The sequence below is a fragment of the Sparus aurata genome, chromosome 19, assembly GCF_900880675.1.
Source record: "Sparus aurata chromosome 19, fSpaAur1.1, whole genome shotgun sequence".
Taxonomy (NCBI): domain Eukaryota; kingdom Metazoa; phylum Chordata; class Actinopteri; order Spariformes; family Sparidae; genus Sparus; species Sparus aurata.
In genome coordinates, this window is record NC_044205.1 from 2,571,046 (window position 1) to 2,598,755 (window position 27,710).

Sequence of the window (27,710 nt, forward strand, 5' to 3'; positions counted from 1 at the left end):
GTATAATTTATCTGTACTTACCTAGTTTTTACAGTGGGAATTACCCAAACCAAAATGTAATTTACCAGATTAACAACTAGTATTTCAGCCATAGAATTGCTTTATTTACCCGCTTATTACCGGTAGTTATTACCGGTAGTTATTACCAGTAGCGCTTTATAATTTACTGGGTAAACAGCTAGTAATTAGGGGACTGTAGCTACCTGCTTATTACCAGCATATAACCCAATAACACAATAAAATTTACCATATAGCTACCAGGTAGATACCCAGCATTTTGGCCATAGTTTCATTGTACTTACCTTCTTATTACCAGCATGAATTACCCAATAACACACTATAATTTACCATATAGTTACTAGGTAATTACCAATGGTAATAAGAAAGTAAATACAATGAAACTATGGCCAAAATACTGGGCATTTACCTGGTAACACTTTTGTGTTACTATGAATTTACCAGGTAAATACCTGGTAATTAGGGGACTGTAAAATGAAGGGTTACCATTCAGTTTTCAGAAATCTTTTACGGATCTTCAAATCATCAAATGCATCATCAGTTTTAAGGATTTTTAGGCCGTCTTGTGATTTTATAATGGGTGTGTAATGCGTGAGCTAGAATGCGTGACATCATCGCTACAATGGAGAGCAGCTGGAAGAACTGGAGAAAAAAGTTTTCTTTTGGCTGTTGAAGCCCTAGAGGAACAAGCACAACAGCAACTCCCCCATAAGCTGCAATTTCTTCCTCTTCAGCTTTCATCATGCAGCAGGTGACATCTCACATCCCATCAGTTAATCAGTTCTCTGACCTGGCTGGATTCTCTGGATTTTTTTGAAGATCTCCCAAGAGAACCAGTATGCTTGATAGAGTGGTCCCAAGAGCAAGCACAGTGCGCTGGAACTTCCATATCTGTGCCGTGAACACTGTTTTTGAGCACAAAGGTGACATCATCCAGTGTTTTGAAACCATCAGGGGAGTTTGAGCCTACCACTGTGCGGGAAGCTGGAGGGTTTGTGAGGCTACTGGAGGATGATACTTTCAGCTTCTTCCTGAAACTATTTAATTGCGTCTTGCCTTGTGTGGACATTCTCTTCAGCCAGCTCCAGAAGCGGACCATCGACTCAATCTTTGTCCGGGGAATCATGCAGCAGTTCACACAGTTTTTCTAACTTCAGAGTACATTATTTCATAGCAGCAGTAGCAGGCAACCGATGTCAGCATGCCCCGACACGCGCGGCCTGCGAGGGCCCCTTTATCGCTGCTTGCAGCTTTAATTAATCTTGTGACCCCTCATTTTTCTTTTAGCACCAAAATGAGGCACTTAATTTGGTTTGGACATGTATGTTCCCCTTATTTTGAACTGAAGATGACTCTTTGATGAGAGGTGAAACATCTTTTAACATGACCTGGATGACTGAAAACCTTCATCAACATGCAACTTTGGTGATGTTCATGTAATCAGATACAAATTTTGATATTAATAAAAACTAATGGATTCACAACCAAATTGCATCAAGACTAATAATGTTCCCTTCTTCTTCTGCTGCTTCTTTTAGTGCAGTTAAGTGCAGGTTAGCATGCTGACAAACAAAACTCAGTGAATATGATGAGCATGTTTCACTGCTGATGTTAGCATTTAGCTCAAAGCACTACTGTGTGTGCGTCTCACAGAGGCAATAGAATGGCTGAAGTCTAATGACATGTTTATATGCATTTCTTAAATAATTTTGCCTTTAATAAAATGAATTTATATGAACTTGGTAGGTGTTGTAGAGCCTTCTAGCAGTTTAATTTGGCCCTACCTTTACTCTGATTGAAGTTTGTCATGTATGGTATGTAGGACACCATTCTTGTTGGGTATTAGGGTCAATGGGGCAATTTAATTTTCAACAAGTGAGCTTAAGTTCCCTTCCCTCCAATCTCAGGCCTTAGGTCGTTTGCTTTTGGCTTTGTCTTCAATCCTATTTTGTTCAGATGCATTGATGGTTTGCTGCTAATCTGGCTCTGACTCATCTGGCTAGCCATGTTGTTTTAGCCTGTTTGCTAATTAATTATGTGCTATTTACATTTCCCGGGCCACTGCCTTTTGTCTCAGTTTTCAGGTGCTATTACACATGAGTAAAGTGTGTGTATGCATCAATTCATCATTCATTCAGTCAATATATCAATGCATTATCAGCCTTTACTTGCAGTTAACATGGTTTTAATAAAGCACATAAAATAGTTAATATGGAAGTCAGAACAAAGGCAAAAAATAATAACAGTAATGATTTTCTTGCAGTAGATAAAGATGTTTTTCATGAAACAATTGTATTACAAATGTTTCCAGCCAATTTCCAGTGTTTGTTTTATTTTATCACAATCCACAAAGCCTTTTCTCCCAAGTTAATGGTCTCCCAACATTTGCATTTCTCCAAGCAATATAATTTCACTACTTTAAATTACCATCCCAGAGCATTCTATTTCAAACATCAATGAACACACTGCTAAAAAAGTACACACGTGTGACATCTCTCACCCAAAAATCAAAAGAAAATCCAACACAAAAAGTTTGGTTTTATTGTTGCAGGCAGGACATCATGCTGTGCCCTCTAACTACACTTTATTACCTGTGAAATTAATTAATTAATAGGGAGATAATGACAGGTGTGTGTGCATAAAGAATGCCTGGACATTCTATGCAGCCAGGCCCAACCATGGTAGGTGAATTTCAGGTTTGTTATATCCCCATGCCACTGTCAGAAAATTATATTTTCACTCACTCTCCTACTGTGAACAGATTAAAACAAGTGGCTTTATACTTTGCCACATAGCCTGTGGGATACTAATTGAGGTGGGCTACGGATGTTACTAGTCTAGCAGAGGAAAAACAGCTCAAAATGGCCCCGTCTGGATTCAAACAAAACACTGCTAGAGGAAGCTTTGTTGGGTTTTTATGTTTTCTTTTCTTGTTTGTACCAAGACTACAGGGAAATAACTTTTCCTATTGTTTTCAACAGCAGTGCAAACATGATGATTGCAGGAGGCAGGCGGAGTGCCACAGGGATACAGTTACTGCTTTTCTACCTAGCATTAAGACCAAAGAAAATGCAGAGAAAGCATCTCTGGAAACTGAAAGAACTGTCACACTAAGAAATAATATAGTGTGTGTGTGTGTGTTGAAGGGGGCTGGACAGCGTCTGCACAGCACAGCGCGTCCACAATTCAATTAAGCCTTAATACTCTATAGGCATAAAATGAAAGTCAGGAAACATCAGCATTACTGCAGTAACAAACCAACCTGAACCCAACTGTTAGAGAGACTGTCCTTCGTATTTCAACTTAAGTGTTCTCACATTTCCATCACTTGTGTATTTTCCTTGCATCTTAGTCCCGCCCATCGAGGATTCGTAGAGAGATGTGTGGAAACCATAGAGGGAGAAAGGACCAAGGAGATATGTTTTAAGAAAATTGAGACATCCTTTCCTCTGCAGTGTCACATGAAGTGACGGCTGTAGCGGACAGTAGGCTTTAACAGCTGTAAATACATCAGATAGATTCATGCCAAAAATGCCATTATCTATATTTGTATAATTTATTCTTTATTCAAATTATACTACAGAACTAAAGTGGAGGCAGTTTGGGTCATCATACTGCAATATTTAAACTCCCCTGCATGGGCTTGGAATGAAGATTCGTCTACTATTGTACAGAAATACTGTTTTTATTATTTGTTTCAAGAGAGGAGTTATCTAAGTGACCATTTTAAACCTCTAGCTAATTATCAAGCTAAATATCCAACATGCTAGTTAACGTCAAGGACTGCCGTGGTAAACTATTTCCTTTCTCTAACACTGGATTTATTTATGCCATCTGTTTTACATGAAATCAGATTTTTTGTGAATATATAATAACAAGCTAGATGTTTCTTATCCTCTTCAACTCACCGTAACAGTCAGTCATAGGCGACATTTTTGTCATGTTTTAACTAATTCATGGCTGCTTGGGAGTGGCACACAGACCCACCATCTGTCACCATGTGTGTGTGTGTGTGTGTGTGTGCGAGTAAAGGAGTCTCCGAGGGCGTGAAGCACACTGCTCCAGGTTCGAACACAGCTTCATCTTTTCTATTTTTTTCACTAATACAGCCCTGAATTAGCAGTACTGAAATCATTAAAAGTAATGCAATCAAAAGAGACTGACTAAAACATCGGTATGCGTTGGAAAGGTGGAAATATTTTTTCACATTTCATATTTAGACTATGGCGGGGCAAACTAGACCATTGTGGGCCGCCACAGTCTTGTCAATATATGGGAAACACTGTATAGTGCAGGAGGGATGTGAATCTTTGGGTGTCTCACGATTCGATTCGGTTCAAAATCGATTCTCGATTCAACTGATTCTCGATTCAAAAATTGATACAATGCATAGTGTGTTAAGGCAAATTATGGCATCAAAACAATACAGTTTGTACAAGATAATGTGATTTTTAAATAAACTGATTCCAATGATGTAATCACACAAAGGCAAACTTAAGACAAAAGGTAACATCTATCTATGGTCACATTATGCCATAATGAGGACTTCTCTCATGAAATGCACAACAGCACAGCTTTAATAGCGCAATCTGCTGCAGAATGAAAAAAGCAAGCCCTTAAAGAGTGTGTTTTGACTAGATGAATATGGGTTTTGAAAAAGTTGCTGTCTCTCTGCTTGGAAGGAAGGTGCTGGCTACACTGTGTGTGGATGTTATGACCTGCAACTTCTTTTTGTGCACTTCTGTTTGACATTGTGCCTGCAGTGCATGGCTGCCCTTGTTTGCATAGTTAATAGCTGCTTTTATACTGGGCAGCAAGCCGCCAATTTGACCATCCTTTTTGCGGCCCGGTCCGCGGATTTAGACAGAAGCCGGTAAATTGGGGGTCTGTCCTGGTCCGACAATTTGCCACCTCGGAGGGTACACCTTTATCCCACTCCATTGCGATCTAAATCCGAGACGTCGATATGCCGGAAATTGCGTGAGATGGGCGGAGGTGTGGATGACCTGCACTGTTGTGCGCCCCACAGCCGGGGAGTTTTAAAACCAGGAAACAGCTGATCACGTCAAGATGAGCAACTGGACAGCTGCTGAGATCCAGGAGATGCTAGCGTCTCCTTGGTCTCTGTAGCTGTCTACGCTGTTTGCTTGTTGTTGTCGCTACTTTCAAATTAAAAGCCCCCCGCTAAGAACCCAGTTCTAAACTCCAATGGGGTGCAATGTAAAGCTTTTATTTTGAAGACAAATTCGTTGTCTTTCTTTTCCCAAACTTTCTGCAACGCTGTGTACGAGAAGCCCGTGGGGGCGCACAGAGAGACGGGGTAACGTTAATAAAAAATCGATTTTTGAAGGTTATGAATCGATTCAGAATTGTGGATGATTAGAATCACGATTCTTACGTGAATCGATTTACATAAAAAAAACTTTATTTATCCTTTTGGGAGGTTCCCTCAAGGAAATTGGAGCTCCATGTCACACAAAGCACTGTTACACACATACACCAAAGTACCCAACACCCATATAAAGATATGAAAAAGATATAGAATAAATATAATACACTATACATAGACATATGTATATAATAAATATAACATGTTTATATATGTATATATTAGGGCCAGGACTTCAACGCGTTAATTACGATTAATTAATTACACAAAAATTAACGTGTTAAAACAATTAACGCATTTTAATCGCACTAATTTTTGCAACGCGGAACGTTTCTCACTGGATGAGTTATAGAATAGAATAGAATAGAATAGAATAGAATTACTTTAATGATCCCAGACTGGGAAATTATTTTTGTTACAGCAGTAGTGGGTCAGCAAATAAAACACTTAAAACACATAAATAGAATCCAACATATACATAGTGTATATATACAGTGCACAGTGTGCTATAAACAATAAACAATAATAATATATACCACAAAACAAAATATGCAAAATATACTATAACAATAATAATATATACAACAAAACAGTAGAGAGACCAGAGTTCTCAGTCAGGCAGAGGTGAGAGAGTTATTATATAAAGTGATGGATTGTGGCAGGAAAGATTTCCTGTATCTGTTGCTACGACAGCGAAGCTGAAGCAGCCTTCCGGAGAAGGTGCTCCGCTGTCTGACCAGTGTGAGTTGGAGAGGGTGGAGAGGATTATCCATGATGGATAACATTTTTTTCAGTGTCCTCCTCTCCACCACAGCCTCCAGAGTGTCCTGTTTGCAGCCAATCACAGAGCCAGCCTTCCTGATCAGTTTGTTGAGTCTGTTGGTGTCGCTGGCTCCGATGCTGCTCCCCCAACAAACCACAGCAAAGAAAAGTACACTGGCCACCACAGACTGATAAAAGATCTCCAACATCTTGCTGCACACGTTGAAGGATCTCAGCTTCCTCAGGAAGTAAAGTCTGCTCATCCCCTTCTTGTAAACAGCTTCAGTGTTAGATCTCCAGTCCAGTCTGTGGTTGATGGTAACGCCCAGGTACTTGTAATCCTCCACCGGCTCCTTTCCCAGAATGCACAGAGGTTGGAAAGCCGTCTTCCTCTTCTTCCTGAAATCTATCACCATCTCTCTGGTCTTGCTGATGTTCAGCCGCAGGTGATTCTGTCCAGTCCACTCCACAAAGTTGTCCACCAGTGCCCTGTACTCCTCCTCATGTCCCTCACTTATACACCCAACAACAGCCGAGTCGTCAGAATACTTTGCAGGTGACACGACCCCGTGTTGTACTGAAAGTCAGTGGTGTATAAGGTGAACAGGAAAGGAGACAGTACAGTCCCCTGTGGAGCTCCTGTATCACTAACCACCGCATCAGACAGAACACTGCCCATACGGACAAACTGTGGCCTGCCTGTCAGGTAGTCAGTAATCCAGGAGATCATTGTGTCGTCTACACCCATCACCCGCAGCTTCTCCCCCAGTAGCAGTGGCTGAATGGTGTTAAAAGCACTAGAGAAATCAAAGAATGTGATTCTCACAGTACCTCCTCCACCATCCAGGTGCGAATGGGCTCGTTGCAGCAGGTAGATGACAGCGTCATCAACTCCCAAGTGGGGCTGGTAAGCAAATTGCAGAGGGTCTAGCAGGGCTCTCACCTGCGGCCTCAGGTTGGCCAAAACCAGTCTCTCCAGCACCTTCATGACGTAAGATGTGAGGGCCACTGGTCGATAGTCATTGAGGTCTGATGGTGTCGACTTCTTTGGAACAGGAACCAGGCAGGAAGTCTTCCAAAGCACCGGTATTCTCTCCTGACCAAGGCTCAGGTTGTAGAGGTGTTGTAGGACAGGAGACAGCTGGCTGGCACATGTCTTCAGGATCCTGGGGCTGATACCGTCAGGGCCTGCAGCCTTCTGCTGGTGGAGTCTCTCCAGCTGTCTCCTAACCTGGCCTGCAGTCACAGTCATGCGGGGGAGGCTGCTGGTGTCTTCAGTGGAGGACGAGGAGGTGGAGGAGGAGGTGAAGGTGGAGGAGAAGGAGGTAGAGGAGGAGGAGGTGGAGGAGGAAGAAGTGGAGGAGGAGGAGAGGTGCTGCACAGGAGAGCTCACAGCAGGGGAGTGAGGGAGGAGGGGAGGAAGCATTTGGGGCAGTGAGGGTGTGTGGGGGTCTGGAGGTGTCATGGAGACGACAGAAGGCTGTGAGCTGAACCTATTGAAGAATCTGTTCAGCTCGTTTGCCCTCTCCAGGCTGCCCGATGACTGTCTGCCGCTCACCTTACACCCAGTGATCTGCTTCATACCAGTCCACACATCCCTCACATTGTTCTGCTGGAGTTTGGCCTCCAGCTTCCTCCTGTAGGCGTCTTTACAGGTCCTCAGCATATCCCTGAGTTCATGCTGCACTCTCCTCAGTTCTTCCCTGTCTCCAGACCTGAACGCCCTCTTCTTCTTGTTAAGAAGAGCTTTCAGGTCATTGGTGATCCATGGCTTATTATTAAGGAAGCAGCGTACAGTCCGGGTTGGCATGGTGGTGTGTTCACAGAACCTGATGTATTCTGTGATTCAGAGTTTCAGGGGTAACGATTTTACTGGAGCACCAACTAACGTTCATGCATAGCGTTCATGACTTCAGACAACAACAATGAACGAAGAAGCAGATGAGACCGCTTTGGTTGGCCCCGTAGATGGGAAATTTTGTTTTAAAAAGCGGACGGATGGCAGCGTAGACAAGAGCACGGTTGTGTGCAAATTATGCAAGAAGGAGTTCGCGTATCACCGCAGCATATCAATTCTCAGATCAGTAACTAAGTCCACGTCTGAAAAAATTGCTGGTCTGTTGGTCTTGAAAAAAAACAACAACAATATTTTGTTGCTTAAGCTTATGTATTCAGTCATTATTCAATGGTATACTAAAATCCATGTGAAAAAATTGCTTCTCAATGTTCTCAGGTCAAATATTTATATGCGATTAAAATGCGATTCATTTCGATTAATTAATTACAAAGCCTCTGATTAATTCGATTAATTTTTTTTTTTTTCTTCACCACGACAGACCGATACAACGATCGCATTACTGCGGCCGCTGCACCGATTTACCATCATATTTCACCTTAAAAACTATTTACCCTGCCTTGCTTGGTGCCATTATTTTCAGCACAACCTCACATGTGTGACTGTACAGTTATTTTTTCATTTTGACATACTGTATTAACACAATGGACATAAATTGTTGTCTGCTAAATTTGTGCATACGTTTTTGAAATTTAGAAAGTTATATGTAACTATTTACATTTAAATGCGGGCAGTGCCTCAGGCTCAGGGCTCCCTGAGCTCCCTCCAGCTCAATGAAGAGCTGCACTGCCTTCTCAACATTCTGCAGTCTCCTCATTGTTTTGACTCATTAAACAAACAAAAAAACAACTACGCTACACACTAAACAGACTACACTAAACACTACATAACACACTTACTATACACTCCAAACACGCTAAATGTCACAAATCTCTCAACTCTCAAAAAACTTGCTGTCTGTATCGCTGTCTCTGTCATCGGCACTGCTGCTGTCAGTCATTCACCGACATTCCTCCCACATCTTAGCCCTGTTCCTCAGCAACCAAATCACGTGGTTTGCCATATCAGTTTGTGATTGGCTGGTGTGGTGCCTTTTTCCACCAATAGGAAGGTGTTTTTTGTCCACTTCCTGCTTAATTGTGATTGCAGAGTCTTTTGAGGTGGATGTGCCAGCTAATATTAATAAACGGGGGTTAATGGAGCTTCTGGTTGATAAACTGACTGAAAGGGGCTTGTATGAGGAGCCAGCTCCTGTGGTGGGAGATGAGCCGGGTGAACTAGCTGGCACTCCTGCCCCCCCTCCATGCCCTCCCCACTCAGATTGGTATATCTGCAGAGGAATTAAAACTGACCCTGCGCATAAGGGAGGTGGAGGTGCGAAACAGGGAGTTACAGGTGGAGGCCATGAATCTCAGGTTGAAGGCTCTCTGCTGCTGCAGCCAGTCCTTCAACCACACAGTCACCCTCCCAGACACCCCAGGATAGTTTTGATGTTAGCAGGCACGTTGTATTAGTTCCACCATTTAGAGAGTCTGAAGTGGACTCGTATTAGGGCTGTCAAAAGATAATTTTTTTTTAATCGTGATTAATCACATTTTGTCCATAGTTAACTCGGGATTAATCGCAAATTAATCGCAATTTTTTGGCACATTTATTTCTGTTCTAAATGTACCTTAATGTATTTTTTTCATAAACAACATAAAAAAAGCCAAATATTCTTGCATTATGAAAATGTTTATTCAACACTTCATGCAGGAAAAAAAAAGGCTGAAAAATATCACCTCACCCTAAATGGGATCAAAACATGGTGATGTCTGCTTTTGGCGAGGGGAGGGGGCGGTGGGCTCTCTGCATCTGCCATGTGTTTGGCTTGCAAATGATATTTCAGACTCGACGTACTTCAACGGTAACTCATTTCATGTCGATAGTATGTGCAGATAACTTTTGTCCTGTGGACCGAACCATCTGGCAGTGTTTTGAAAGTGAATTTGCCGTTCATAAGTCCTTTCTCCATTTCCCTTCACTTTCACTTTTTAGTCCACCGTGTTTTTCCCGAACGCCAACCCTGCGTCTTCTTCTTCTGATTCTCTTTCTAATTCTTCTTCCACCCTCTGGATCAAGACTACAGGTGCCACCGACGGCCATAAATCAAACAATGCGCGTTTCTTTTCTTTTTTTAATACTGAGGGTTAATCGCGCGTTAAAAAAATGTACGCCGTTAAGAGGATGTTGCGTTAACGCGTTATTATCGCGTTAACTTTGACAGCCCTAATTTCAATGCAATTGAACGCATCGCCACTTCCTTGAAGTGGCCAAAAAATGTGTGGGCTCTGCTTTTACAATGTAAACTAGTAGGTAAAGCACATCCCTGTCAATTGAGGACAATTAAAAGTATGATGTGATAAAAGCCACCGTACCTCATGCACACCAGTTAATGCCAGAAGCATATAGGCAAAAATAGATAAACCTAATCCAAATCCAACCACCCTCGGCCGAAAGCACGAAGGTTGTGGAATTGAAAAAGGCCCGGTTCTAGACTGCCTTGATTGGGGGGGCAATAAGAAATTTTGATGGGTCACCAACTGCTACTGTTTTGAGTGCCATAGAGATGACATTTTTTTGTATGCCTACCAGTCTATGATGCCAACCCAGACGTAAGCATGGCAGATTCGCCGTGGTTCCATCAGCAAAGCTCTAACAGGAATTATTTTTCAAAGAAATCATATTCTGTGGCCAACAAATTATTGATGTCAGTCTACTGACCTATATTCTATTTAAATTTAAAGCTACAATGTAATTGGCATTTTATATTTTAAGCCCACCTCCACCTCCCCAATGTAGGACAACTTTATCAATGCCCAATTATAATTAGTTATCTAATATTAAATGAAATCTAAACCTAAATATTGCGCAACTGGCAGATAGAACTTTTGCCGCACGCAAAGAAAACACACACTTTTGAGCCCCAGTGATGCTATAAAAACAACTGCACCAAAACATGGACATATCAATGCACAACCCCAATGCATAAAAAAAACAAAATCATCAGAGCCAGCCGTTCCATAATAAAAATGTCTTGCCATCATTCGTTATCCATGTTTACCTCTTCTAGATGAAGCTGCACTTGATTTTAAAAACAAATCAGTCGGTTTGCAGCATTTTTCACCTTCAGCCTACAGTGCTCTCAGATTTCTCTCTCTCTCTTTTCTCCGCTCACCCCTTGTGTCGCTTGATGCCTCGATTCATTTTTTTGCTAGCTTAATCTCAGTAAGCTTCCAATTGTCAATCTCCAACTTCCAACAACCACGCAGACGCGGTCCACTCGATTCAGTCTTGAAATTCCCAGAAGGCATTGCTTCATTTTTAACTTTTGCAAACAAATAATCAAATTAAAAAATTGAGGTAGATTTGTATTATTTCAAATCATGCAAGTTTTTGAACATCTGAATAAGAAATTAGCTACAAAAGAATGCAGACTGATGTAAAAGTTTGTGACTGTAGAGGGTAACCATAACTGTGATAGAGACTTGTATGTGGTATATATATAGGGATCAGATCGCTGATGGTCCAGATGTATAGAAATTGGAGAGATTTAATATCTTTTATCCTTTGAATAACGCTACACAGAGGACAGAGTGGTCAGTTAGCCGGCCTATGAGTGCTTGTGGTTCCTCTGACATCTGCCCATATTTAAGATAGTCAGTCTTTCACATACATTTTGCCCCACCACCAAATTTCCCAACCTCCCCTCATATCTACCACGATGAATTTGGTGGTGGGGCAAAAATGTACGTTTCTTTATAATCTGTGACAAAGCAATTTTGTAAACAGCGCTATAAAAATAAATAAATAAGTCTTGTCTGATTGGTTGATGCTATGTTATTGTGCACCACTTTGGTAGGTAGCCTGCCGTGTGACGCTTCCCATGCCACGGAGTGGGATAGAGACAAACTCGGCAGCCACCGATGGGAGTAGGCTACTAGCAGTTGCTAGCCGACATGCTAACAACTAACAAGCCTGGAGTGGCCGAAGTATCTAATGTGATTCTAACTGAGAGAAGCTGCCACTGACTGTATTCACGGTACAAGAGAGAGAGAGACACTGGCTCTGTTGGCAGAAGAGCCATGGACTGTGATTACTCTGAGCAGCATTTATGGGAATACGTTACAATATCATATATTTGAATATACTTTTTTTTTTTTTTCGGAATGAAGTGGGGTCGGTTTGGAGGGGCAGCCGAAGCATTTGGGGGGGCATTGCTCCCCGTGCCAATGCCTAGAACGGGGCCAAAATTGAAAAAAGCCCAAATTGACTCTCTTTTCACGCCATTCATTTCCAATGGTTGGTGCTCTATTGTCAGTCACGAAAAGCGCATACCCATCACTATCCTGCGGGATACCAGCGGTATGCAGTTGCTCATTCGAGGCAGCGTCTTTCCTTTTTCTGCGCAGTCTTACTGTGGATCAGATGTGTTGGTATGGGGGGTAAAAATGAATGTTATTCATGCACCCTTGCACTTTGTTCAGTTATGTTCGCAATTTGTTTCAGGGGAATTCCAGATTGCTGTGCGTTCCGAACTATCGATAGCGGGTGTGGATTTTATTCTCGGTAATGATTTGGCGGGTGGGAAAGTTTTCCCATCCCCCGAGGTAATTGAACACCCGAATACAAGTTTTTCTGACCCGGCTGGGCCAGACTCGTTCCCCTGTTTCCCGTGTGTGCCATAACCCGTGTAAATTTGGAGACGTGGTGGATCTGAGTGACTCTTTCATGAGTTCCTCTGACCCACCACGCTCACCTATCGAGTGTGAAATAAGTGCACCTGTTACAGAGCTTCATCCTGACGACACAACCCTCATGTTAACTGCAGACAATGAAAAGCTAATTAAGGTTCAAGAAAATGACTTTACTTTGTCTCCATGTTTTTCTCTTGTACATACAACTGCATGTGAAAAGTCTGTGTCTTACCTAGTGGATGACGGTGTTAATGCGCCACTGGTCTCCTGGCTCCAGTTTTTCGCAACAGTCTGTGCTCCAGATTGTAGTCCCACAGCCATTCCGTCCGCAGGTCTTGAGTCTGGCTCATGACCACAATATGTCCGGCCATTAAGGTGTCAAAAAAACATATCAGGTGATTCCAGCTGCTCCATTAAAACCAATCCCTGTCATCGGAGAACCGTTCGAACATGTCATTGTTGACTGCTTTGGGCCCCTGCTAAAAACAAAGTCCGGTTATCAATACATCCTCACCATAATGTGTGCTGCCACAGATTATCCTGAAGCAGTCCCATTGCGCTCGTTGAAAGTCTGAGGTATCGTGAAGGCACTAGTTAAATTTTTTTCCACATTTGGCCTTCCCAGACGTATCCAAAGCGACCAGGGCTCGAACTTTATGTCCAAAATCTGCTCAGGTCATGACCGAGTTGAATGTTAAGCACCATACCTCCAGTGCTTATCATCCAGCGAGCCAAGGTGCATTGGAGAGATTTCACCAGACACTCAAAAGTCTGCTTCGAAAATTCTGCACTGAGTCAAACCGAGAATGGGATGAGGGGTTACCGCTACTGTTGTTTGCAGTGAGGGAAACGAGACAAGAGTCACTTGGTTTTAGTACGGCCAACCTAGTTTTTGGGCACCGGTCCGTTACGTCTGCTCTGTGAGAAATGACTCTTGGAGAAATCTGTCTCCAGAGAAAACTTTCTGGACTATGTTAGTTTGTTTCGAGAGCGACTGCACCATGCGTGTGAGCTGTCCCGTGCCTCGCTCTCAGCCGCACAACACAAAATGAAAGTGCGTTTCGATAAAAAATCTGTTGCACGGGCCTTCCAGTCAGGTGACCGTGTGTTGGTTTTGTTGCCCGTCGTTGGTTCTGCTCTGCAAGCCAAATTTTCAGGACCGTATTTGGTTGATCGGCAACTCAGTGAGACTGATTATGTAATTCGAACACCTGACCGCAGAAAGAAAACTCGCGTATGCTACATCAACATGCTGAAAAAGTATGTTGGTCGTGAGGATTGTGCCGACCTGTTGCCATGCCTGTAGTCTCCATGTCTGTCATACAGCCCCCATATAATGCCACGGATGATGGGCTGAATGACAGATGTAACTCTGTCCCATGTGCGCGCCTCTGAAATTTGGAGATTGTGAGTAATTTAGAAGTTTACCTTGATCATCTGTCCGACTCCGCCAGGTCCGATATTCGTTGTCTCATCCTAGACTTCGCCGAAGCTCTTTGGTGACATTCCCACCCAAACTAATATAATCAAACATGATATTAAGGTGGAAAATCACAAACCTATCAAACAACGTGCATATCGTGTCCATCCCAATAAACGTGCCATGATGCAAAAGAAGTACAATACCTTCTTGATCATGGATTCGCCGTCCCAAGCAGTAGCTCTTGGAGCTCATCTTTAATACTGGTCCCAAAGTCCGACCAGACCAAACGGTCCTGTAATGATTACCGTAAGGTTAACGCCATTACTAAACCAGACTCCTTCCCGTTACCGCTTATGGATGACCTCATTGATTGTGTCAGATCTACCAAATTCGTGACAAAATTAGACCTCCTGAAAGGGTACTGGCAGGTCCCACTAACTTGCCATGCATCCGAAATTAGCACCTTTGTCACACCTGATCACTTTTTACAGTATGCCGTCATGCCGTTCGTACATGAGAAATGCACCTGCCACCTTCCAGCGGCTGATGAGTACTGTTCTGTGTGGTGTAGGTGACTGTGAAGTAGGGATGTAACGGTTACCGGTGTCACGGTAAACCATGGTAAAATTCCCGACGGTGAAGGTTACCGTTTAAGTTTTAATTACCATGGTAACTGGTGAAAAGATGGCGGCAGAGTGACACCGACTGTTCTCTCCGAGCGTCCATAAAATGGATTAAATACCCTAATGCCAGAGTGTTTTTTTTTTTCTCACTCTCTCTCTCTTCGATGCATCGCTGTGAGTAAACTGAGCAATACCTGAGATTTAATCGGAGGGAAGAGCAAACATTGCACAATTGATGCGCACTAGGAGAGCCGCCACACGTGAACGCCAAACAATGAGCCAGCTTTCCAACGCTGCTCTTGACTGCAAAGACTCTGAATCACTTGCAAAATTCATTGAAACTGCGCTGTCCAAGCACTTTCAAGAAGCGGATGATGTTGCTAAAGAACGATTTAGTCGGCTAGAAAAAAAAGTCGACACAATGCAATCTACTCTGAATCGCCAAGCTGACCAACTAAAATCACTGCATACCGCTGTGGGGAAGATTGAAACTAATGTGCAGAAGCTCGAGACAGATTGTACGCAAAATCAGACTAAGCTGACCAAATACGAAGACAAACTTGTCCAGATTGAAGATCGAGCATGTAGAGATAATATACTCTTGATAAATCTCAAGAAGGGATTCGAAACATCTAACTCCAGGCAATATTTGTTTGCCAATCTCTCAAAATGGTTTCCTGCGCTGGCTGAGCAACCTCCAGAAATAATGCGTGTGCACAGGGTTGGTGCGCCGAGAGATGCTTTTTCCAAACCTCGACCACTAATCCTAAAGTGTTTGAGATTCACTGACCGGGACAGAATCCTCAATGAGTCAAGAAGGCAGCCAGTCATGGTAGCTGGTCATCAGATAAAATTTGCGCCAGACTACAGCGAGACTACATCTAAAAGACGCAAGCCCTGCTACCCGGTCCTAAACGGGGCGCGTCAGGCCGGCTTCCAGGCTTTTCTGCTTTACCCAGCGAGGATCTCTCTAAACCGGGGTGGTGAGCGATACATGTTCGAGGATGTTGCTCAAGCCTCAGCGTTTCTGGATTCCGAGGCCGCAAAAGGATCAACTGGTGTGGAGTAAACCTGGATAAAAGAGACCGGTGATGTGCGCCTTGACGCAGCGGTAAGACTGTTGCTGGAGTTATCGCTTAAACTACTGATCTGACCTAATAGACAACGATAAGGCGGAATAACTATAAACAATACTCTATGGTCAGAATTTTGTTTGTTTGTTTATTTTATTATTATTATTATTTTCTCCCGTTTATTTACATATCTGGGAAGCATTAGGTGACAGTGACTTTTATTATGGACCGCTGAGGAGAACATATTATGGACGATATCCCTATGAACACGTTTGTGTTTATTCTTTGCTTGTTTGTTTTTTCTCTGCTTTTTTCTTTAATGTGTATTTGTTTGCTGTTCTTTTTGTCTTATGTGCGGCACCTTCTATGTGTGTGTGGGAGTGGGTGGGAGGGAGGACGGGAGGGGAAAAGAGAGGAGGGAGGGATAGGCGGGAAAATGGAAAATAAGAAGGCTGTTTGTTGTATCGGTATGCACTTTGCGATGACAAGAAGAAATATATACTTTCTTGTTTTACACTTGATCTTTAGATTAGTCTAATGAATAGCACGAAATTAAGAATTATATCCTGGAATGTGAACGGAACAAACAATCAGGTTAAACGTGGTAAAATATTAAAGCATTTAAAAAAATTCTCCCCAGATATCGTTTTTCTCCAAGAAACACATGTAAGAATAGAGAAACTTGGTCATCTAAAAAGAGAATGGGTAGGTGAGGTACTTGGTGCTGGACAATCTTCAAAGAGAGCTGGTGTTGCTGTTTTATTTAACCCTCTGGCCTTGTTCGTTTTTACTACCCTCTCAGCTTGTTCGTGGCCAAAAATGGCCACCAACAGATTGAGTCTGTAATTTTTGGGATTTTGTATGTTTTTTGCTGCTTTTACTGCATAAAATGTTTAATTAATATCAGTTCTTGTCATAAGTACAAAAAATTAATTCATTTTTAATTTTTTAACCCCTCAAATGCCAATTTGTTTGCACTATGCGCTTGTTGGAAAACTACCACAAAAATGATCACTGCCTATCTTCTTAGTGCTACCGGTTTATCTTGTATTATCAATAACACAGTCTGAGATATGTAACTGATTAACAACAACATTGATTATTATGCATTGTTATTTTTGTGCAGGGAAGGCAAAGTAGATAAAACTCCCTCTCAGCTTGTTCGTGGCCAAAAGTGTCCACCTCTTGTTTACATTTCCAAAATGCTATAAAACTAATATATATATTTAAAAAATTCCATTTTTTTTTACTAGTTTTTTAAATTTGCATCAGTCCTTGTCATGAAAACTAAAATTTCATTCAAATTCTGAATTTTAACCCTTTAAATGCCTATTAGATAACATAATGCTGATGATTTGTAAGGGAGAATAGCATTAAATCACCATGTTTTTGCAAAATAATACATGCTACCTGTATTATTCTTTAACCATCATTGCAGCTTAATGTGTGTCAATAATAAGCAGTATCAATGATTTTTATGCTTCATCATTTTTTTGTGCAGTGACAGAAAAACATAAAAACTCCCTCTCAGCTTGTTCGTGGCCAAAAGTGTCCACCTCATGTTTACATTTCTAAAATGCTATAAAACTAATACATATATAAAAAAATTCCATGATTGTAAGGGAGAATAGCATTAAATCCCATTGTTTTTGCAAAAAAATACATGCTACCTGTATTATTCTTTAACCATCATTGCAGCTTAATGTGTGTCAATAATAAGCCGTACAATGATTTTTATGATTCCTCATTTTTTTGTGAAGTGACAGAAAAACAAAAAACTCCATCTCAGCTTGTCGTGGCCAAAAGTGTCACCTCATGTTTACATTTCAAAATGCTATAAAAACTAATACATATATAAAAAAATTCCACTTTTTTTCCCCAGTTTTTTAAATTTGCATCAGTCCTGGTCATGAAAACTAAAATTTCATCAAATCGAATTTTAACCCTTTAAATGCCTATTAGATACATAATTCTGATGATTTATAGGAGAATAGCATGAAATCAGCATGTTTTTACAAAATAATACATGCTACCTGAATTATTCTTTAACCATCATTGCAGCTAAATGTGTGTCAATAATAAGCAATATCAATTATTTTTATGCTTCATTAGTTTTTTGTGCAGTGGCAGAAAAAACATAAAAACTCCCTCTTAGCTTATGCATGGCCAAAAGTGTCCACCTCCTGTTTGCTTACAAATTGCTATATACAAACACTATATACTGAAAGTATATCCACCTCCTGTTTACATTTCTGAAATGCTATAAAACTAATATATATATATATATATATATATATATATATATATATATATATATATATATATATATAAAATCCACTTTTTTTCTCCATTTTTTAAAATTTGCATCAGTCCTGGTCATGAAAACTAAAATTTCATTCAAATTCTGAATTTTAATCCTTTAAATTGGGCAGTGGCCCAATTGTTGAAAAATGCACACTAAAGTGCCCTCTTGGGGGCCAAAACGCGTGCTAAAGTGCCCTCTTGGGGGCCAAAACGCGCGCTGAAGCGCCCTCTTGGGCTCTTGGGAGCCAAAAAGTGCATTAAAGTGCCCTCTTGTTTGGCAAAACACACCAAACTGCCCCCTTGGCTGGTTAAAACATGATAAACTGCCCTCTTGGCGCTAAAGTGCCCTCTTGGTAGCCAAAACGCGCGCTAATGTGCCCTCTTTAGTCGCGAGAATGTGCTGTATGTGCCCTTTTTTTGCTTTTCGCCCCTGCCTTTCAAAAGGTCTGTGCACGCCACTGGTCGAAGTCCACAATGACCTATGAATGCAACAAGCTGCTTGTCAACACACACATCAACCCCTGGATTGAATAAGAGGGGGAGGCAAGCCACCCACTTTTCCCACACGATGCGAAATGCAGCGAGTTTTCATTCCTGAAGCGTCCTGGGTGGGAGAGCCTGTCATCAAAGCAGATGTTAGCGCTGATCTAAGTGAAGCTGTAGAGGGGCATCGTAGCACAAAACATGGCCCGTCCTGTCTTGGCATCCCACATGCCACGTGTTGCTTCATGTCTTGAGCGGTAGACACCAGCCAGAATCAGAATCCCAATGTAGGCTCTCATCTCCACTTCATCCACATCCCTCCAATTCTCACACCTTCGCCTCCCATGCAGGTTTGTGTTGGTGCACAGCAGCTAAATGATCTCCTCTGTTATAAACAGGTCAAAGGCAGACCTGTTTTATGTTGCAAAAAACTTTGAAACATAATGAGTTGGTGTCGTTGAACTCTTTTAAGGTGAAATTGGATGACCTGGAGGCAAAAACATCTGGATGTAGATGTTTTGCCTGAGGCTGTAATTACTGTAGCTGACGTTCAAATGTTGCTGTTTTGGATGCAAATTGTTTTTAATGTCTTTGTCTACCATGTGTTTGTGTGTATGTATGAATATGCTGCTGCCTGTCTTGGCCAGGACACTCTTGTAAAAGAGATTTTTAATCTCAATGAGTCTTTTTCCTGGTTAAATAAAGGTTAAATAAAAAAAATAAAAGACCTCATGTAGCTGATGTGGCCAACTGCATACAGGGTGGGCCCTAGGGTGATACCAGTGGGTACTGGATTGTGGTGCAGGGTCTCTTCAGCAGTGGGAAACCACATAATTTTCCCATGACGAGCAGCCACTCACCCGCCAGCTCCTCTGTCTCTGCCATCAGCTGATCGGCCTCCATCGCTGTGTCTGTACTGTCCTCTTCCCCTGAGGAAGAGGAATCAGGCACTGGCTGGAAGTCGTCATCAGTGGTGTTGCTGTCATCCACTGAGGAAGGTGTCCCATCATCTTCAGGAGAGGACGTGTCCTCATCTTGGGTAGAAGATGTCTCCTCCTCAAGCGCAGAGGATTTCTCCCCATCTTCACTCTCTGAGCCCACCACATACTCAAGTGCTTCAGTCAGGGAATATGACCTTCTCGCCATCTTGCCAGATAAAGAACGATCTGGGAGCTGACAGGCTCACTTATAGCATTAGTACTGACAGCACCTGCATAAACTCCAGGACAGATTTATAAACAGTGTCAGACTTTGTTTTTGTTTCCCCAGAAGCCAGAGGTCAAGATGACCTGTGATCCTTTTTTTTGGAGAGCAGCTGTGTGTGGCATTTTTTTATGAAAATATCAAAGCTACAGGTGTTTTCAACCTGTGCATCACAGCCAGGTTTGCCTTGGAAACTCAAAGCTCAATAACCTGTACCAAGAGTATTTCACTGAAACTTGGAGGTATGATACACTATAACTTCTGTCACTTTATCTTGCTAATACATATTTGCAGGCACATTTTTTTTTTTTTTCATGCACAAACACACATCATTACCTGACATCCTTAGGATCACACCAATGTCAAAATTGTGTCATTCATTTGCTCCATTGGAGTGCAGGAAGCCATCATACGCCCCTAGTGGAAACTAAGAATATTACCTGAAATTGCTCCCTTGCCCAAAAATGGACAAATGACATAATCTGGTAGAAAACATTAAAAACTAAAATGTTCAAGTGTTGAGTTTAGAAAGAGAGCCATTTTACCTAAATTATATGATTTTATACTGTAAATCAAACGGAATTAAAAAATGTAGTTTTCATGGGTTTCAATTGGCCAAAAGTGTCCACGATAGAGCCATAAGTTACAATTGTAGATATACAGTATAATATTGACATATTTAAAGAGCAGGTTTTGAAAATTAAAAGATCAGACAAAAATCCAGACCCTTGGGAAATATCATTCCATATGCATTAACACAGCTAAAATGATCAACAAAAAGGAAGTGAGGTGGACACAAATGGCCAGCATAGAGTCCAGAGGGCTAAGAGTTGCATTTTTCCCGTGAGTATATAGCAGAGTATTGTCAGCATACATTATTAAACTTTAACGATATATTAAGAAAAACAAAAAGGAAAGAACTTCGTACTGTTAAAACTTTGATAAGAGTGAAGCACTTAAAGCAGTGATTCAATTTGCTTGTCTTAAAGCTTGTCGCAAAAATAAAAATAAAGTAAAGGATTATACTTTAAAAGAAAGGAGAAGAGAAGAGAGTGAAGAGAAGAAGAGAAGTCAGAAAGCAAGAAAAAAAGTAAAGTGAGAGAGGGTAAGAGAGGGAGTGAGAGCATGTTTTTCTGTTTTTATTACCCTTGAGACGGACTCAGGGGGGCAGGCTGACCTCATTCACTTCTCCTGTGACATTATGAGTTTAAATTCACAAGACTCAATTAAACTAAACTATTGCTTTTAATGTTCCGAGATAGTATTTCACCTTTCCCATAATTTCACCATGGCTTAAGAGGGGGATTTTGTCTACATGAAAGGATACGACATGACTAAAATCACTTATCACTAAAAAAAGAATTAAAACATGATTAAAGATAAAACACACTTCAACATATGGTAGGACTGTGGACTTACACATGTTCCTTCTAGTTCTCTTAATGCTTGTCAACAAAAACATATGTCAGATATACTTAACTGGTAAATAACAAAGGCATTAAACACAAAGATCTTCTGAGAGTCTGTTCCAATCACCAGTGGCATGCACAGACTTTTTGAAGGGCAGGGGCGAAAAGAAGGGCACTTTAGCACGCGGTTTGGCTTCCAAGAAGGCACTTTAGCACGCGTTTTTGCCACCCAAGAGGGCAGTTTATCATGTTTTAACCAGCCAAGGGGGTAGTTTAGTGTGTTTTGCCAACCAAGATGGCACTTTAGCGCGCATTTTGGCTCCCAGGAGGGCACTTTAGCGCGTGTTTTTCAACAATTGCCCCCCCCTTGTGCACACCACTGCCAATCACCAAAGGGAGGGGCTGTAGTTTTTTCCCAAACCTCAAACTCATTAAACAATAAAACTTGATCTTAGCTCCAAAATAACATAGAGACACATGGAAAACATCAGTTTTATGGATTTTCTCCAATATGTGTTAATCTGTTACAATTAAGACAATGAGATCCTAGTTTATTGATTATTCAGAACTTATTGGAAACCTGAATGAGTACAGTCCCCCGCTGTGGGATTGGAATGTCAAACTGCAACAACATCGTCATAAATAATGGTTTGACACGTGAGGTGGAAGAGCCAGATTAGATTTCCAAACTAATGCTTCTCTGGAGGAGGTGTCTGTCATATCAAAGGGGAAATGAGACAATCCAGCAACCATCCTTCTTTAATTATGGTTCAAAAGGCACTCTATTATCAACACATCTTTGTGAAACAACAGTCCTGTTTCCAATTCCAGATGCTCAGGTGCGGATGGATTGCTAATGGGGAGGCATCTACCGAGCTGAGAGAAACTGTGAAAGTGTACTGTGGAAAATTTGTGTGCGACATACTTAGAGTGTGTTTGTTTGTTTGAGTGCGAGAGTAATTGTGAGTGTGTGTGGGCTCTGGGTAAAACCAGAGCAAGAGTGTCTGTGCTTAGGGAAGCAGTAGTGGTGAGCTGCCTTTTTCTTTACTTCTGTTTTCTCCTGTTTTTTATTAGGTTAGGGAGTTAGGATAAGCACTTGTCTTTTTGTTTCTTTTCCTTTTCTGTAGGGATTAGGTAGATTTCGAGCTCCAGAGGTTAGATTGTTTTTGTTGTTGTTTAAGGCCCGGGCTCAACCTGAAGCCACACTTCATCAGTTTGTATATATTGCACCTATCACTGTACATAATTGCACATGTTGAATTGTAATAAATTGCATTTTCTCTTTACTTACACCGTGTTTGGGTGTTCGTTATTTATGTTGGGCTCAGCTCCCTAGACCGAGCGTAACACCGTTCGTTCGTTTTCTTTTCCGCTTTTCTGTCAGGGTTGCGGGATGTTGCCGCCTTTTATCCCCCCGTGGGGGGTTGCAGGTCTTACTGGGGCCAAATCCAGTTCGACTTATGGGTGATATGGTACACCCTGAACGAGTCGCCAGCTCATTGCAGGACCCTTACTGATGGCAGTGGCTGCCCTACAGGGTGCCAACTGCACATCAGGAGCAATTCTGGGGTTCAGTATCTTGCTCAAGGATACTTCGGCATGTAGCTCAGTCCCACCCCAGGGGAGCAGGGGATGCGAACCAGCGACCTTCCAATCATTGGTCCACCAGCTCAACCCACTGAGCTACAGCGTAACACCGCCTGCTGGAAAAACAGTTTGATTGAAAGGTGATCACGGCCGAAACAGGAGAGAGGGCAAGTTCCTACACAAGGTAAACCATTCAGGAGATGTGCCTTCGCCACAGGTCTCTTATGCTGACATGGTAAAGAAAGGACATCACAGTAAAGATCCCAGTGAAAAAGTTCGCTCCTATGCTGTAAGCTATTCGGGTGATGTGCACCAGATCTCAGATTCTGACATCATAGAGGCAAAACACAGCCTTCTGAACAACACGTCAGTGCATCTGTCAAATATGGCATATTCAGGAACCAGCAGTGTCCCTGTAACTTGTTAACCTTTCTTGCATTTCTCCTAGAGAATGAAAACATCACCAGAGCAGACCTTGACCTTGTTTTGGATTAAGGTAATATGTTATATAAAGAAGCCAGGAAAAGGTTCCCTGATGATAGCCAATTAATGACTGATGAGCTACCTGATAAAGTTCTTAAACTTCATTTAGACATTAAAATACCTTCAAAATACATTTCGCAAACATTTACCTGCAGCTCCTCAAAATTAATCAAACTCTTCTGCTCCAATAATTGATACAATGTAGTACAGTGAAAGTGCCTTACATGACTTCTCATCTATCAAAACTTAGTAGGCAGGTGAGTTGAAAATATAAGAGGAGACTTTTGTGCTCTGGAAAGGTATCTCAATAAAGGAGAATCAAACGAGAAAAGAAAAGGAAAAGTATGCTTCGGACAAAGCTTTCAGAACAACAAAAGAATCTTCTGCAAACAGGCAATATTCTGATGAAGAACTCAGACAAAGAAAACAGGCATATTTCCAAAATCTGAAAAAAATCAGAATTATGCTAAGAAGAGAAATAATATAACAACTGCATATAGATAAAATCCTAAATTCAGACAGAAACAAAGGGACTACATAACAAACCAGTTCAGACTCAATTCTGAATTCAGATAAAACCAAAGACAACTAATGAGACAATGAATAAGTGAGAGGCGTAACAACAATCTTGCATTAAGGAGTATACATAAGAAGAGATATGCAATGACTATACACTGTACTGCCAAAAGTATTCACTCGCCCATCCAAATAATTGAAATCAGGTGTTCCAATCACTTCCATGGCTACAGGTGTATAAAAGCAAGCACCTAGGCATGCAGACTGTTTCTACAAACATTTGTGAAAGAATAGGTCGCTTTCAGGAGCTCAGTGAATTCCAGCGTGGTACTGTGATATGCCACCTGTGCAACAAGTCCAGTCATGAAATGTTCTCGCTCCTGAATATTTAACAGTCAACTGTCAATGGTATTATAACAAAGTGGAGGCAATTGAGAACGACAGCAACTCAGCCACAAAGTAGTAGGCCACGTAAAATGATGGAGCGGGGTCAGCGGATGCTGAGGCGCATAGTGCGCAGAGATTGCCAACTTTCCGTATGGTCAATCGCTACAGACCTCCAAACTTCATGTGGCCTTCAGATTAGCTCAAGAACAGTGCGTAGAGAGCTAAATGGAATGGGTTTCCATGGCCGAGCAGCTGCATCCAAGCCATACATCAGCAAGTGCAATGCAAAGCGTTGGATGCAGTGGTGTAAAGCACACCGCCACTGGACTCTAGAGCAGTAGAGATGTGTTCTCTGGAGTGACAAATCATTCTGATGGACGAGTCTGGGTTTGGCGGTTGCCAGGAGAACGTTACTTGTCTGACTTCCAGGAGAACGTTACTTGTCGGACTGCATTGTGCCAATTGTAAAGTTTGGTGGAGGGTTAGTTAGTGGGGATTATGGTGTGTGGTTGTTTTTCAGGAGCTGGGCTTGGCCCCTTAGTTCCAGTGAAAGGAACTCTGAAAGCTTCAGCATACGAAGAGATGTTGGACAATTCCATGCTCCAAGCAGCTGTAAAAACAATCAATAAAGACGAACAGTACCGTGCAATGCACTGCGTATGGACATATCCCATCTATTAATGCGCCCGAATAATAGTCACATTGACCAAAAACAAATCTAATCTGATAAGTCTTACCCTCTTTGTTCTCGATCGACTCTGAGCTGAACTCTTCACAGCTTCCGCCTGCGATGCAAGATCTGGTTGGTTGTACCTGAAGCTCCTGCATACTGTCTCGTAAAGTCTTACAGGCAGCTGGAAAACAATTAAATGAGTGGCATGAATAAAAAACGTAAGACACAGTAAAATTAAACAAGGAAGGAGAAAACAGTGAAAGTTACTCACACACAATGGCGTCATTATCGGCATCATGTAAATCTGGACTTGCAGACATAGCTCCGAGCTAATAAGAGTTCACGGCCTCGTTATGAGGCGACGTTAGTCTGTAAACACAAAATGCTTGCAGCGATAAACCCCCGTGTCTCACTGCAGCAGTGAAGCGCCCTCTGTCGGCAACACTCTCTGTGGCGACCCGGCAAAGCTCCTCCTGTCAGCGCAGGCCTCCTCTCGACAATGGCCTTGCCACTAGCCTAGCTCCTGCTAGCTAGCTTAGCCGAACTTGCTTCATGTCCAATAAAACACAAACACTTCAACTGCGATGGAGAGTTCAACTCACACACTCACAGCACATCGTCCGACAACAGCTCACAGTCCGTTAGTGATAAAACACGACACTGACACACGGTCCACTGTCACACATTTTAAACAAAAATTATATATACATTTTAATATATAATTTACATCAAAATATTTCATGCAAATTTTAACTTCTTAACAACCAGCGTTTTATTTTTAACTTGCTCCCAGGAGAGAAAAGAAAAAAAATACATAATATTGGCCATAGCTAATGACATACACAATAATTAATCTAGCATACTTTCATTAGATAATCAATTCGAGCTAAACTTTAAAAGTCTATAATTAGGCTATACTGAGCCTTATCTATTTATAGCAGACATTTTCTTAAAATGAAGTTAATACCTTTTAGGAAAATGCCACCTGGGGTAAAACTCCCCCTGCTACCCTGATTTGCAGATCAGACAATGAACTGAAACCCACATATAAGTCAATCTACAAACATGGTCATGTTCAACTACAAGGTGCTAACCGTCCAGAGTCTGTCAAATGCATTGTGAAACGAAACAGAGAAAAATATGAAAAAAAACAGTGAAGAAATTGAGATTGCAATTGAGGAGTTTTGAACAGAACAGAGGTGTGATTGATGAATGGTGTAATCTGGCACCTGAATCTGAATTGAGAGGTTGGAGTGTATTGAAGAACTGGAAGCAAGAGCGCCAGATCAGGAAAATGTGCAGGAAGATGTCCCAGAATATGCAAAGCAGGCTAATGCTGTAACAGAAGCCAGAGCCATCAAAGAACCCACTGCAGTTGACCCCACACTCTTACGTCAAATGTATCAGAATCTGAGCCAGAAACAGACGTGTGTTCCATGCAGTCAGAGACTGGTGCATAAAGTGTGTCTGTGGCCTTGATCCTGAGCAATTCTTCTTTTATATAAACAGTGTTGCTGGAACAGGAAAGTCACATCTCATCAAATGCATCTACTCAAAGGCATCTAAGATACTGTGCAAACTGCTGAGATGTGCTGAAGAGGCTGAACAATCAAACCCCACTGTCCTGTTGACTGCTTTCCCTGGAACCGCAGCCTTTAATATATCAGGTTCAACACTGCACTCTCTGCTCAAGCTGCAGAGAAGCTTCAAACCCCCATTTCAAGGATTTGGCAACAGACTGGATGAGAAGATCAGATCTGTTAGATGCTGAAGTCATCATCATCAATGTCAAAGCCACTTTTTGCATGTGTCGATGCCAGACTGAAACAGATTAAAGGCATTCAAAAAACATTTGGAGGGATGTCAGTAAACAAAATGGTTTTGCACAAGTCACTATGCTTGGGCTCAAGATAGATGATGAAACAGCTTGAAGGAGCACCAGGAGGACCCGATAATCTTGTGTACATTGACAGAGCGGAGGGGGATATGAAACAGAAAGGAGTGGTACGCAGACAGTTTTCCATTAAACTTGCCTTTGCTTGCACTATACATAAGGTTCAAGGTATGACAAAGACATCTGGGGTCTGTTTCACAAAGCAGGTTCAGCAAACTCTGAGTCTAACCCTGAACTCCGAGTTGATCTACTCTGAGACAGGAAACTCTGAGTTTTCGGTTCCAGAACAGCTGATTTGAGTTAGTTTGATCAACTCTGAGTAGTTTCACCTGGAGTTAAGCACGTGCACCACAAGTATAAAAAGACAGCATCAATGGAGCCCCGATTCGACGAGTCACCATGGCAACTGGGAAGAGGAGGGCTATGTTTTTCACCCCACTGGAAATATTAATGCGCTCAAACGGTTAGTTTGCACACGTTTTTAGAAGTGTAACACCGCTGCAGCAGCAAAAGAGAGGTAGAAGGCGTGGGAGAACATTGGTGCTCGGGTCAGTGCATAAGTTTAAATGTAGTCCTTTGCAATCACAATAATATTACAGGGGGAAACTACTTGAGTGGTAGCCTATTAATTTATTTCATTTAGGAACAACCCCGCGTGGGAGAAGCGCACTTGGCAGCAACTTAAGATGAAATATAAAAACATTAGATCTCGGCATAATCTCATGGGGGTACCTCATTTTGATCATGTTTTACATTGTAAAGTAAATATTAAGTGGCTGTTTGACTGTACAGTTGTTTTATCCCCAACATAATGCTGTTTTGCCACACATAAATGTCTTCTCATCTATATCATGTTCTGTTAAATAATTAAGCCTATTTAAACTAACACAGA